We start from the raw sequence: 12,660 nt of genomic DNA on the forward strand, positions 1-12,660 counted from the left end.
GGGGTCAGCCAAAAATGGAGAGGAGAGTCCAACAGCAAAGCAAAACTGCATCCTCCTACACCAATGATCAAGATAATATCCGCATGGACATTGGTTCTCGATGTCCAAAATTATATTAACATGGGTGTCTCATAAAAAAAATCCAATTCTGTCTGTAAAAGACAAAAATTAGATATTGAATGTGTACACACACAAAGCTGAACATGAGAAAAAATGAATAGTTGTATTATTAGTTCAGTAGGAAAATGCAGAAGCAAAAATTTAGAGTGTTGCTTGGACTGATAGGATCTTTGTGTCCAGGTGTTTCAGATTTCAGGCGGTAAACAGGTAAGACCTGTTTTACCAGAAGCTGTGGTTAATGAGGATCAGCTGGTTGCTTCGTCAGTTCATAATAATTCATTGTTCTGCTTACAGCCTTATTGGCAATAAAATTTCTTTCTGAGTATGTGTCTTTCTCTTTTTACGTCTAACGATTGTCATTGAGTCAACTTTCTGAGAAACTGAACTAGCAGGAAGGACAAAATGTCAAAGATCATAATCTGCAGCCACTAAAACAGTTGGAGGAGAAAAAAAATGTAAAAAGTCAATGGTTGCTAAATAAGGATGGCAACTAAATTTCCAATTTCCAATGATCTCACATTTCCGATAGCCAAAAGCAGAAAACAAACTACTTTTACTGGCAATCTTCTCTTTCTCTTGTGAGTGTCTGTGTGTGTGCTTGTATCTGATTCATCGTAGGGCCCATTTTCTGGCCTGATGCCTTGTCACCACAAGGTGAATAACTGTTTCATGGTCAGGGTCATGTTTAGGACGCAGGTTTGAATTGGGGCGAGGTATGAACATGTAATGATAAGAATAAGGGAAAGGGTGTTTTTGTGACTTGGTAGGGACAATTTCCAGGAATATGCCACATTTTGGGGACTTTTATTTACTTGTGAGGACCAACAACTGGTCTCCATGAGGAGAGGTTCTGTTCTTGGGCTGGGGTTAGGTTTAGGACTAAGATGTGCATTGAGTTTAGGTTAGGTTTAGGAATAGGTATGGTAATAGTTAGACTTAGGGTCTGTGTTAGGCAATAAAAATAAATGCATTTTAAATGAAGGTCAATGGAATGTCCCCTTAAGAATAGTGTGACACAAAGTGTGTGTGTGTGTTTGTGTGTGTGTGATAGAGAGGGCGTGTCATAGAAAGGGCGTTTCAGGTCAAACAATATAAAAGATAGATGACTTTACTTTCAAAGTATAAGAGCAGCTCTGTTCTTCCTCATTGCTGAGTTAAGTTGGTTAGACATGCCGGTTTGCTTTAACACTAACATACGGTAATAGCTATTGCAGACATAACTCTATGCTATAACAGCTGCTTTTTTCGCATTGTGGTTGGTATAGTTGTCTGCTATAGCTTTGAGCTGCATGCCGCACAGCACGCACGCAGTTTCTTCTTCCTGTTTGTCGGCACTGGCTTGTGGCGAAGGTTTAGACCACAGGAGCTTGTGATGAATGAGTAGGCAGAGTGAAAAAAAATACTTAAGAGTTTGGTAGTCTGGAAACGATCAGTTAGTCAGACAGAGAGAGTGAGTGGGCTTGGAGGAGACTTATTGCATGACTTCAATGAAGAAGAAAATGTGAAAGGCTTTTGACTGTGTTTACATTTATATAAAAATAAATGACAATTCAGTAACAAAAATGTGTGTTTTAAGACCATAAGTCACATAATAATTCAAGGAAATCTTTACATCACATAACACTTAATTTTAATGTATGTATGAACAGAGAATAGATTTAAATTCCCATAAAATAGGGACATAAAATGTCTAAGAAAACGCTTGGCTAAATAGAAGACTACCCCTTACTATCCTTGTGTTTTTAAGAGCTGAAATTACAGTCCAGTGTCACATGAGAGGCTCCTCCTTAGTGTCATTTTTCACTCTGTGTCACTGTGCTTGTTTGGCCTAAAAGAATGGAGAAGAAGAAGAGGTATGAGGAAGTGAGCAAGATAACATTTAATGAATTAATCCATTGTAAAACAGTCCCATTGAGATCGTTTTTTTTCAAAAGATATAAGTCAATATATAAGCTGATTCTGTATTTGCTCATTTTTGCTAGGATACAAGCATACGTGATTACACTCAGACACACAGGAAAGCCTGATGGTAAAGATTAATCACAAAAAGCCTGAGGAGCTGCAATATCTGTCACAGAGGTACAAAATTTCACATCATGCATTTGTGTGACAAAACAGCAGGACAGCATCGACTGCAGGACTGAGAGGAAGCATCTGTAGAGAACATAGTTTTCCAGCAGCCGGTGGTCCATGTGGGCTCTGTAGAGGAGCAAAATATGTTCGCAAAAAACCCTCAGTAAATTGAATAGCTTCCGAAACAAACCAAAACTCTGAAGTCCACCATTGTTGTTGGTTTGTTAGAGTATGTGTGTTGTGGGAGAGGCGAGGCATGACACATATCCATAAAGTCTGCAGCAGAAGCGGTTCCTGCTGTTTACATGGAGCTGCAGCTTCAAACTTTTCCCACTTTGGGAGCAGGTTTGAGGTGCTCTCTTTTTCATCGTCCCTTCATATGGATACACTGGAAAAAAAAAAAATCAAAATCTAGTTAAGTCATTTTTTCTTAAAATAAGTGCATCTGTTCTTGAATTGAGGAGGTAAAAGAGACATGTTGCCAATGGAACAAGACCATTTACATTTAAAATAAGAAAACACAATTGCATTGTCCTGTTTCAAGTGCATTTTATCTTAATATCTTATTTTAAGAGGAAAAGACTCATTCCACTGGCAGATCATCTCATTTACCTTCTCGAATTAAGGGTAAATGCACTTAATTTGAGACATTTTTACTTATTTCTAGATCGTTTTTCCAGTGCACAACTTTCCATCCTATTAATAATCTTGGTGGATGCTCCCAAGCTCAGCTATATATCTCTGTGGAGGAATTTTATATTTTAGCTCACTCTTGTTCACAGAATTATCAATCTTTCAGGCATAAGAGTGTTTTCCAGGATCATCTGTGTCAAACGGGCCCAAAGTATGAGGTGCTAGGTGGGATCTTTCTTTGATTTAATTAAAAAATGAATAAAAATTTAAAAATATGGACAATACTTTTAATCACTAAGGTTACCATAGTCTAAAGGCAAGTGAAGAACTAAAATATAAGCTTAATGTGAATTTAATCTGCTGATTAATTGCTGTTCTCTTTACTTTTTGCTCAGGAAACCCAGCCAAATGTTGTTAAGTGATAATATACATAAAATGACTCTTATAATTTTCTGTCTGTTTAAGCTCATGACACAGTGTTAAGGGAAAGTTTAGTCTGGCCATCGGTCACTCCATAGTCTGGTAGCTTGCAAAGCATACCAGCATCATCATAAATACAATTAACTGTTTTACTGGTGTTAAGATGAACTTTTTGTGAAATTTTATTATAGTTTTATATTAAATATATTCAAATGCACATCTTCAAAAATGTTAGTCTGGTCCGCGCTAAGATTTTTTTTAACCATCCATCAGCAGTGGTTATGATTTCATAAGTCTCCCATGAAGACTTATGAAATCATAACCACCACGTAGAATTAAATGAGGCAAGCGTGACCATTTCCACCATAAACTTTTGTGCATATTAATCCTCACAGGTAATTCTTATTGTTGGCTTACATGATATAATTTTATTACTGATTGGTTTATCTTGTTTGCAACACCTTTGGGAAATCCACAGAGAGGGAGGAGCAAGAGATCATGAAGCTACAAAATCAACAATCACACGAACAGATACAGAGTAAAGCAAATAAAAGAGCAACTAATTAATTATGTAGGAGCAGAAACTAGGTCAGTGTGTTACTGGTCTCCCCACAAGCAACAGAGAGAGGAAGAACCACTGTGGTCTTGAATGAGCATGATAACATAGCACCCCCTCCCCCACCCACAGGTAGCATTTTAATAATGCATCACCATCGTGCAAACAGCAGACAGCTTCGGGTTTCCTGCCCTCACATTCACAAAGCTCGTACTACTGTGCCTGATGAATTTAATTGATGTTTGATTTCCATTTGCTAGGATTCATAAAGCAAACTGAGAACAAATACCTTGGAAGTGTGGTTGAAACATTTTGAAAACTTCTTGGCTGCTTTTTTGAAATGTTGAAACAAAGCAAAGGAATGTAAAAGGTATCAAAGTTATAATATCACTTCACACTGAAAAAAGTGTAACATGTAGCTGTTCACTCAAACTAATGACTCTCACTGTAAACTAAATAAAATTGATTTGATTGTGTAACTCATTCTTTTTGGATTTTGAGACATCAAGTTTGATTCAGCCTGGACTAAATACACGTACAAAGGACCCAAATCAAAGTTTTTGATTTCTCTCAGGCCCCGTCCACACGAAGTCAAAACGAACACGAAACGCTAATATTTTCCAGAACATTTGTCGTAAAGACGGAGACGTAAAATAAATGTGATCGTCCACACGAATGCACGCTGCAAAATGTATGCCAGGCCTGTAGGTGGCGCTGTGGTGCCAAAGCAAAAATAGGCGACGAAATGTTGGGCATGCGCACTAATATTTATACATGGTTGCCCTGCGGGTCCATTTTCGTGGTTCAGTCAAATTCAGGTGCTGAACTATGTCGTCGATATTGCTCTGTTCTTCCTGGAGATATTCCAGAAGAAGAAGATTCTGTTGTAAGCCCGACAGCAGGGTGAGTAGCATTAGCAGCAACCATTCAACACAGTATGGCGCCATTGTTGTTGTGATACTGTGTCGCGCATGCGTGTTTAGAGGCGACGGTATGACGCATGCGTGTAAGAAAAAAAATGCGGTTAGAGCTTAAAGATGGAAACGCGAAAACGGCGTTTCAAAATCTTCCCACTCTGAAGGCTTAATAAAAAAAAGATCGTTTACAGACCCCCGAAACGCCGGCTTCGTGTGGATGAGAGGCTGGTTTGGTGAAAAATTTGTGCGTTTAGGCCAGGGTTTGGCTTTGTGTGGACAGGGCCTCAATAGGTATATATTTATTCATGGCTTGAAGGTAATTTCTTTTGTTTGAGTCACATGTGAAGTGCGCTTTGCATGCAGTCAGATCAAGTGTTCAAGTCCAAGTCCCAGGCCATGACAGAGGGCCATTTTAGTCGTCTCTGCATCCTGGGTGGATTCCGCCCAAAAATAAACGAAAGTAGCAAAGCAGTGGCATATAATCAACGTTCAACCATTTGTTCAACCCGGCTACATCCATAAAGTTTGCTTCAAGATACTCCGGGTACTCCGGCTTCCCCCCACGGTCCAAAAATTGGTCCATACAGCGGGATGATCCCTTCACCAGGTTTTACCACAGTGATTGTGTGCTCAGGGTGATGAGCAGGGAGAGCTTCAACCACACATTGGGCCTGATCATAAAGATTTGTAAGAACACAAGCAAACTTCGTTAAACATGTGAAGCTGATCCTTAAACCCTATCCATAGATCACTGTGTTTATTCAATTATTAAAATAATAGCTGCATTCCATTTATTTGTTTATTTTTATGAATATGCAAAACATATACTGATGAGGAGACCGTTGGCAGCATGTGAACACATTTAGACTGTCAGAAATAACAATATTCCAATAGTGTAGGGAGGGAAAAGATGTCTGCACAAGAGAGATTAATGCAACAAGACCGAAGAAAATAAATATTTTATAATATAACAAAAATAAAAAAAAGTGACTGAGTTTAAACACTGGCATTTTCATTGACAATCAAAACTAAACATCAGCAGTGACAACAGAACAAGGATCAAAGGAAACGGTAATGTGATTCTTTTGTTTTTTCATTTATCAAGAGGCCATTGGCATTTAGTTAGGTTAAAACAGCAGGGAAGTGTTGTGCATTTTTTTCCTACCTTATACTGAAGTAACATGAGGCAGTTTGGACACATAAAACTGGACCTTTGTTAATTACAATGTAATCAACATAAAACGAAATAAGATCTTACTAAGGAGGACCATGATACTCTCTTTTACTTCACTCATCCTTTACCTCATGTGGCTCAGGGGATCTAGGACTCGGAGATGGTCCAGTGAGTTTCAGCAAACACAGCGGCAGTACACTAATGCAGTGTGACAATCTGTTTTTCCTTTCTGCACGGTACCGGAGAGCATCGAGGGAGTGATGTTTTTCTAATCAAAGATAATGATGAAAAGAAAAGTAAGTAGGTTCTGAGATCAGGATGATTTTCTGGTCCTTTTCTGAATGTGGGCTTTCGTTTGCTTAATACCCAGGAGATAGTTCTGGTATTTATTTGTTTGTTGGCCCTGGTAATGCAAATGTAGTAGGGTGACATTACCACATTTGTCACACTGACACCAAGGACCTCTATAGGATGACTCTCTTTAAGAAAAAGCTCTAAATCAGACCTGTTAGGACGAGAACAATAACTACTTAAACAGATGAATAAGACACCTTAAGACCAACCAATAAATTTGGATAATGTAAGCTTCTCCCAAAACTTCACAATGGTTTAAAGGTCATGGGAAACTTTACCACTAAACATTTAAAATGACATTACAGTAATATTTTTAATCGTCCTTCTTTGTTTATGGAAGGGTTAATTAGTGAGGGATTAAACAAGTTTAGCTCTACACAGGTCCAAACACCTCTGGGGGATCTTAATTCCTGGCAGCCTTAGGGGCCTGTGGCACCAGTGGCACAACCTTTGTGGGCCCTGCATTGAAAAGAAAGGAGCGTGTCAGCAGTTCAGCTGAGATCTAGAGCCATGTTTGGTTTTCTTCCAGCTGCCCGGTCTACTGAGCTTCTGCAGGGGCAGTGTGCAGAGCAACAGGACCAGCCACTGTGAATCAGGGACTTGTTGGGGGTGGGTAATCCCACAAAGATGTGTAAAGGCATAATGGGGAGAAGAAGAATATGCATTCAGCCCTTGTGTGGGGAATCCTGGCTTGTTTAGGAGAAGCCGGTTCATTCTGGTTAGCTTTTGGTTTGTCCCCAGCCTCCAAAGTGCCCAAATGATGAGTAATGCTGCACTGGCACATGGTTAGGAAAACAACAAAAAACCCATTCAGAGTCCAGATTCCTCACCGTTTGAGGAAAGCCTTTAAATGTATGTTAAAATACTATTAAGGTGGAATTTTTTTTTAAGCTTCAGCACAAAATTTAACCCACCTGAAGTGATGGAGAACAGGGATTACATAATCAGTTATCAGATAAACATTTTTAGGTTTGAGGAAAGCCTTTACATGTATCTTAAAATACTATTAAGGTGGAATTTTTTTTTAAGCTTCAGCACAAAATTTAAACCACCTTAAGTGATGGAGAACAGGGATTACATAATCAGTTATCAGATAAACATTTTTATTTTCTCAACACGGAAGCTAAACCAGATATGAAGGATACATTTTGTTGTGAAATGCCACACAGTCTTTTCAGACTTTGAGCTGTTACCACACCTGATCATATGCTAACTTCTGTGCTTTATCTTCCAGTTTCGCAATCTCTCCAGCCTAAGTGGGATTGAAAAACAGTCAGAGCCCTTGGATAATGCTCCAGTTCTTTAAAAGGACTGTCACACTTGTTAGTTTCCTAACAATCTCTGCTGTAAATGGATTTTTTCCCCCCTGAACCAGATTTTGATTTCTGAATTGAAATAGCTGGATGGCCAGATTCTGTATGTAAATGTCTCAGTTTTTGTGTTCAATACTTTCTTTCTTCAGAAATGCCTTTGCTTTCTTATAGCATTGCCAGCGATTGCAAAGCTTACTGAGTAAACGATGTTGTGCAATCCCACTGTTGCCATGTAGGTCAGAGATTTGCATCAGCTCAGCAAGTATTTACTGCAGAGTCACTTTAAATAAGTACTTTTGCCACTTTCGTTTCGGGTACCTATGATCAAAATTTTTTATACATGATTTTAATTTTACATATTTATTTGTTTTGATATACAATAAAACCAGATATTACATACATTGTTTCAAAACTGACAATTGATCATAATACATATTTTCTGTTTTAGGTATTTACATCACTCATGTAAATAATTTTCTTTTAAGATTGAACTGAAAATGTTACACTCACATTGCTGGATTATACAGAGTTCTTGTCAGTGAGCTTTGAATAGTTTTTCTATAAACTTAACCCGTCCCCTTTTCCCCATAGCAGGATGCTGCCGCCACCATGCTTCATTCTGGGGATGGTATTGTCCTGGTGATAAGTGGTGCCTAGTTTGCTCTGAATATGATACCTGACATTTTAACAGAAGTGTTTAGTCTTCATTCCATCAGATCAGAGGATTTCATTTCCCATTTTCTTAAAGTCCATCAGTTACTTTTTGGCAAACTCCAGACAGGCTGCCATGTGCCTGTTTATATTAAGGAGCTTTTGTCCATCCAATCTACCGTACAAGGTAGACCTCTAAGAGTTTACAAATGATGGAGGCCAGAAAGTACGAGAAAATTTTTCTTACCCAGATTTGACCCTCAGCCAAATCTTGTCTCTAAGGTCTACTGATAATTTCTTTGACTTCGTGCTTTGTGTTTGAGCTCTGACATTCACTGGAAATGGACGGACCTAATTTACTGCAGGTGGACTCCATTTAAGCTGTAGAAACATCTGTATGATGATCAGTGAAAACATATAAAGTTCAAAGGATGTGAATACCAATGCAAATGTAATATATAAGTTTCCTAGTTAATTTAAATGTGTAACAATCAAACAAAAAAGTATTTTCTACCTTGTCATAATAGGGTAGACTTAGATTATTTCGACTTGTGATGGAGAAAATAAAACATGGTGCAAAAAAAAAAAAACGCATTGATATGGAATTTCAGAGCATTAAATATATTTTTGCAGATATCCAGCATTTTGGTTTGGTGTTGTCAGACTGATGCGGAGTCAGTGACATGATTTAGAGATTTTTTCAACATTCAGCTGTCTGATGGCGGTGGGGAAGAAGCTGTTTTGGAATCTGCTGGACCTGCATTTAATGCTGCAAAGCCTCTTCCCAGAGGGTAGCAGGGAGAACAGGCCATGGTGGGGGTGTGAGGGGTCATTGATAATGTTACAGGCTCAGGACACAGTGCTGGGATGAAATGTCTTTTATGGATGAGAAGAGATGCCTCAATGATCCTCTCTGCTGTTCTCACCACTCTCCTCACCTTCTTCCAGTCTGAGACGCTGCAGCCTCCACAGCACACAGTGAGACAGCTGGTCAGAACGCTCTCTATGCTGCTTCTATAGAAGGTGGTGAGGATGGGTGGGGGCAGGTGGGCTCTCCTCATCCTCCTCAGGAAGTACATGCGCTTTTGTGCCCTTTTGACCAGGAGGTGTTGTTCAAAGTCCAGGTGAGGTTGTGTGTGATGTGCACCCCCAGGAATTTGGTGCTGACTACCTCTACAGCTGAGCTGGCGATGAGCAGTGGAGCATGTTTCTTACTGAAGTCAACAATGATCTCCTTCGTCCTCTCCACATTCAGTATAAGGCTGTTGTCTCTGCACCAGCCCACCAGCTTCTCCACCTCCTCTTTGTAGTCCTGCTCATTGTCTTTTCTGATGAGGCCCACCACTGGAGTTTCGTCTTCAAAATTCACGATTTATGAACTTCAATCGTGTGTAAATCCCTTTATTGTCCCACAATGGGGAAATTCGTTTTCTGCATTGTGACCCATCCCCTCGGGGAGCAGTGGGCTGCCATTGTGTGGCGCCTGGGGAGCAATCAGGGGTTAAGGGCTTTGCTCAGGAACCCAGAGTGCAGGCTGTGGGAATCAAACCGGTTACTTGCAACCTTCTCAGAGCACTAGCACACTGCTCAAACCACTAGGCCAACTCCCCCCCCCACTAGGTCAACACTTTGAAAGTGTAGACTTTAAGGAAAAAGAATGTACAAGGTTATAAAAGGTATAACCTAATATGAAAAATTGCAGTGCTGTGAACAGTTCATGAATGGACAGCTTAAGCAGGAGCAAAGACTCAAACCCCCCAATCCTCCACTAAACTCCATTATATTGTGCTTTTAGAGGAATCTTTCTCTGAATTCTTGTCAAGATTGAACATGGATTTTTTTTCTATTGTTCTGTCGTGTCCATTTGGTATGATGGAATCCATGTTGAGGCAAATAAAAGAATCATAATCGAAGTATGCATTTCTAAAGGTAAAGTAAGCTTTTGAACAGCACAAACTTAAAATGATTTACGAAGATCAACTCACTCTGTTTTAAGCACAGAAAAAGACGTCAATTCAGCCCTTTTTTAAACTGCAGAATGTGACCCATTGACAAAACCAAATTCCCTGAAACAAACATGGCACTTAACCTGTCAGAAAATCAACATGTAATGATCTTGTCTAAAAGAAAAATTGAAGCTTTCTGGGAGATTTTTGCTGCTGTACTTTGACCATTGCCCGGCATGAAGCACTGGAGAAACATGTAAAGCAAAGTTATGCAAAAATATCAAGAAATTCCTGGAAACAAAGACATTCTTTGTGTTGGTGAAGTAAGAGCTTAATACTATCTGAGTAAACAAAGCAGAAACAATGTCCAAGTGTTTCCACGTGAGTTTGTTCCAGAGTACAGGTTCATCGAGTTGGTCATTGAGCAATGATGTGCAAGAATATCTGATCATGTCAGAATCAATGCTATCTTATATTTGGAAAAAAAATTTCTCTAATTAACCAAGCATTTATTTCAACACTGGAGTTTTTCTTTTTTTTTTTTTGTTTCATGTATATTGTTGGTCACTGTGATAAGGATCACAATATATGGGAAAAAATAAATATACAAAACAAGACTGTCTCACATGTCTTTACTTTATCTGTCAGTTTATGTTTTGGATTTAAGGTAAAGAAAAAATAACTATGACCAAAAGTAAACAAACGGGTTTTGAAAAACATTACCGCTGTTTGAAAAAAAAAAATGGCAGCAGGTGATTAAGCTTTGCAGGGTCTTAAAACCAATTTTGCTTAATCATAATGTACAATGTAAATCCTTTCAAATATCCTGAGAGAAAACAGGAAACTTCCTCCATGTGAAATCCAGCTGATCAGTCACCTGACCACTTTGTTTTTAAACCGCAGAGAAAATTCTTGGCATTTGTTTTTGTTAAATCTAACAGCATAAACTGCCAAGAAACAGCTCCAGCAGGTCATAATAATGGCTTTACTACAACTTTTCACAATTATATAATTCTTGGACTCTACTGCATTTGCCTAATTAGCTCACCCTTCTCTATTAATAAACAGAACAGTAATAAAAACAACATTGGTGTAATATATTAACATCTATCAAAATATTGGTGATTCCAAAGGCTTCTTACATCATATTAAAAACATATTACTTTTTTAATAAGATGGATTTGACATTGACATGTGAAATAGTTTACTAAAGCTAAAATAAATCTCCCTCTCCTTTCTGTTACCTCATCCATAGCAGCTCATTAAACTGTTTTTGTTGACGGAGATGCATGTTTTAAATCTGAATAATTGTTTTAACATGTTTGAATGGAGCTGATTAAGGCCTTTGAAAAAAACCCAGCTTCAGTTATGAGCGTTTTAGAGGGATTTGGAGCTTTGGAGAGTCGAAACAGCTTCAGTAGTCAGGCACAAATCATTACATACACTTTTTCTGCAAAAACTCAATTATAACAAGTGGAGGACAGTGTCACTTTTTACACTTTCAACAGCTTATGAGATGTTACTAAAGGTTTCATCTTCAAATGTTATGTTCAAATGCATGAAAGCTGAAAAATAACAGTTCTGGTTATGAGGTAATGGCTGTTGTAGATTTTGTGCTGCAGTGACTGGAAACAGTTAACTGAAGCTGGTAACATTTGCATTCATTCATTTCCTGGATTCAGATTAGTTTGTGAAACATTTCATTTTTTAAAAGAATAGAGGTTTAATTCATTGTATCTTATAATACATGAGAAACATTCCTTTTATGATAGCACATAGTTCTTGTTTGGGGCATTCAGCGTTCACTTTGGTATTATCACTTTTAAACACCAGCAGCTTAACTTTAAAGGTTTGTGCCCACATTTTTATTTTCACAATTTTATTTTATGTAGGTTCTCTCTGTACTTTTTTTTTTTTTTTTATATATATATCAAAACCCTGTGAATTTAAATCTGCTTTGACCCCTGAGCAGTGGTAACTAAGGGGAAAATTCTCGGAAATAAAGCCAAGATTGCCAAAGTAGAAAGAAGAATGTTTTTGTTCCTTGCTTTTTTGAAGAAATTAAAATTCTATTGATCTGTGTGTAATGCATAATTTAAAGTAGATCAGGAAGTGTTTACTTTTGGATTGAAACCTTGTATGTCTAAAACCATTTCTTTATTGTACAATTTCTTAGTTTGTCTGTCTGCTACATTCACCAACATGATGTTTTAAACTAGATCTGCCATTTTCACAGCTTTGGTGAGACATTTTTTTTTTATCAAGTACGGTATAAATCCTTAAAAAAAACTTTATTTGAATTCTATAAATGAAAGTTTTATGCCCAACAGCAATGATGAACTGCACGACAGCATTCTATATGTACTATCTAGGCAAGAGTGATCAGTCTGGTAAAGAATCTGGTTGTTATTGGAAATTGTAGTTAACTTTTTTGCAACATAAAACTGACTAAAACTAGGCTAAAACCTTTTAAAGTTTTAGTTGACTAAAACTGACTAAAACT

Source organism: Cyprinodon variegatus, unplaced genomic scaffold (genome assembly GCF_000732505.1).
Source record: "Cyprinodon variegatus isolate N-32 unplaced genomic scaffold, C_variegatus-1.0 Scaffold241, whole genome shotgun sequence".
Lineage (NCBI taxonomy): Eukaryota > Metazoa > Chordata > Actinopteri > Cyprinodontiformes > Cyprinodontidae > Cyprinodon > Cyprinodon variegatus.